We start from the raw sequence: 3,065 nt of genomic DNA, 5'->3' as shown, positions 1-3,065 counted from the left end.
GTACAAGAGGAAAATCCATATGCATGCATGTGTGCTACATGATTAATGGCTATCCTACACATGAGATCATCATATCTGAATCACGTTTCTATTCAGTTTTGATCCTAAACAGTGTAGGAATTTTTCAATTCTTTAACCACGAGAGAGGTACCATCAAAATCAACAGCAGATCTTATTTTTTCATGATGGATATGTGTTTGCCATCAGGTACTCTAATGCATATCAATTTTTATAATCTTCTGCGCATCCCTATAAGGGTACTCGTTAATCTATTTCAGGAACTTTCCAAGTTTAAAACATGAAAAATGGTTAACTTTGCACATATGACACATACCAACATATCAGCTATATGCCAAGCTCCTATTATACAAACCCACCGTGTAAATCAATGTTCAACTTAAAACTTATATTTGAAATCTAGGTATGGCTAATATAAACTACTATTTGATGGATAATGTCAACAAAAACAAAATTAACATCAGATCTACACGTCTCACACAAGCTCCACAAGGTGATCAATTTAAACATCTCATGAAAGTCTCACATCATTTTTCAAAAGCAGAAAGGACAATAAACAATATGGTCTAAATCTTAATAAATCCATTCATTCATGTTCATGTCACTGTTCCACACAATTTTTCATAATTTCATCAAGTACCTCTTCCATCTCTTTTAAACTGCTCCTTGCCATTTATACTTATTTTAAATAGCAAGTTTTGGTGTTTGGATCATTTGTTTTTATTTCTTTTATAATGTTTTATAAATTTCACCTTTTTTAAAAAAATAAGGGGACCTTTTTTTTAATTACTTTTTTTTTCCCTTTCACCCTCATCGTCACCACCACCACTTCTCCACACACACACACACACCACTAGCCATCACTATTAACATCACCATTGTCATCACCACCATTATCTCTAAGCTTGTTCTCTTGACTAGATTGTTGCCAAATCTTGAATTCGCTCATTGAATGTTCAAGCCCACACGCTTCTGATCTCAATTTCTTTTTCTCATACAGTATTATGTGTGCATAAGATTACATGCATATGTGCATTTTAGCATGCACACGTGTGTGTGTGTGTGTGTGACACACATGATCTCCATCCTCCAGCAGAGCCATTATCCTGAATTCACTCATCTGAATATAACAAGAAACACAGTCGATATCTTTCGGAGCTCCCTGAACTGGAAGCAGATCAAGTCATGCTGAACATGAGCGTTTTTGCTCATGCCGACATCGTGGTCATCCTATTTGCATTTTAAAAAGCTCAAAAGTCAACAAAACCACGTGGCATTCATCCAAAATGCAAACAGACGGCCATGATGTCGGCATGAGCAAAAACGCTCATGTTCAGCATGACCTGATCTGCTTCCCCCTGAACTACACTCGTGGTAATCAATGTTGAACTTAACAGCTAAACTTCAGTGCTCCTGTTACTCTGTGAGTATATGTTTTATTTTACATGATTATCAAGGCCTGACTTGAACTTGTTTTGATAGGACTTCAGTGGTTTCTCATATGAGGCCTTGGTGTGCCAAACTGTGTTGTTTTTCCTTTTTCCCATGAGGAATGGGGAAACCATTCCCAGGATCAAAGACCTAGCTGCGCTGGCTATGCCTGCTGTACTTACAGTCGCTGTCCCGGTGTAAACCTGTACCAAACTGTGTTGTTTTTGCGTTCCCCACATGCACAGGCCCATCCTAAATTGGCACAAATTGATGATAGAATTCTATCCACCTTGTTTGAGAAACTTGTATGGATGTCATATAATGCTATTATAAGAAAAAAGATTTAATGCTTCGTGGGTCTCAAGGAGTTCGAATATATATTGGCTGCGCCCAAGAGGTCATGAATCGATCCACAAGTCCGATCCCAATATCTAGATTTCTGGTGGCACCTAGATATACACCGTTCGGTACTTTTGATTGAAATGATTCTAGAAAGAATTAATATGCTAAATTTCTTGCAGATTGTGGGGAGGGTGCTTTTCTTTTTCTCTCTTCTTATTAGGCACACAGTTTTTCTTTTTTCTTTTTTTTTTCGACAAAGAAAGCTGGGGTTAGGCAGACCCCCACCAGTTACACAACTTATACCATTGGGTTTTGAACTTGAAACGTCCTAACACAAGGTGACGTGCACTACTGCTCCTACCAAACAAGTGGAGCCCCCGTTGGTAGTTTTTCTTATTGTTGCTTCCATCAATCTATAGGACTCCACCAATAGCAGGCTGTGCTACTCATCATAGTCACGACTCACGAATCCAGGTTTCTGGATTTTATTGGCAAGGGATAATCTCACAATATTTTAAAAATCTATATATTTTTCTTTCAGAAAAATCTCAAAAAAACATGGTATGTTTAAATTTAAATTTTTTACAAAATACATTGAGAATTCATTTAAATATAAAAATGTTAATATTGCATGAATAACACAATGATCTCATGATAATCATCACTTTTCAAAATACGTGATATTTTTAAAATGACAATTTTTTTCTGGATTTATATCAGGTTCTGAAAATATCACAAAATAGTGTTTTTTTAAAAATATTGCCAATATTGGTTATTCATCTTGGAAGTGATTTAAATTACTTAATGAATGCCCACTATCCATCACTTGGAAATTCAATCTAGGGAGTCTGATCTAATGGTTACAAACTGCTAAACTTGGAGGGCAGATCCAACTTTAAGTTTCACTTCTAGTTCTGGTCAACCCACTACAAGAAACCTGTGGATTAGCGACGACCTAAATTCGTCGCTAAGTCGACGCTAATCCGTCGCTAAACAGCTTAGCGACGGATAGCTTTCATCGCGAATGTTTTGACGCTAATTAGCGACAGAATATATTTGTCGCCCATTCCGTCGCTAAATAGCGACGGAATGTATCTGTCGCCAGTTTCGTCGCTAAGTTGCGACGGAATAACGAATGCTAACATCCGTCGCACGACCGTCGTTACTATACGGTGATTTTGGTGTTGCGGTGAATTTATAGTCGTCGCTACATTCAACGCTAATATTAATTAGTGACGGATATATTCGTCGCTAATGCATCGCAAAAAAGAAAA

This window comes from Nuphar pumila, chromosome 5 (genome assembly GCF_984573655.1).
Source record: "Nuphar pumila chromosome 5, dmNupPumi1.hap1.1, whole genome shotgun sequence".
NCBI lineage: Eukaryota > Viridiplantae > Streptophyta > Magnoliopsida > Nymphaeales > Nymphaeaceae > Nuphar > Nuphar pumila.
The sequence above is the reverse complement of the archived record's forward strand: the minus strand, read 5'-3'. Positions refer to the sequence as shown.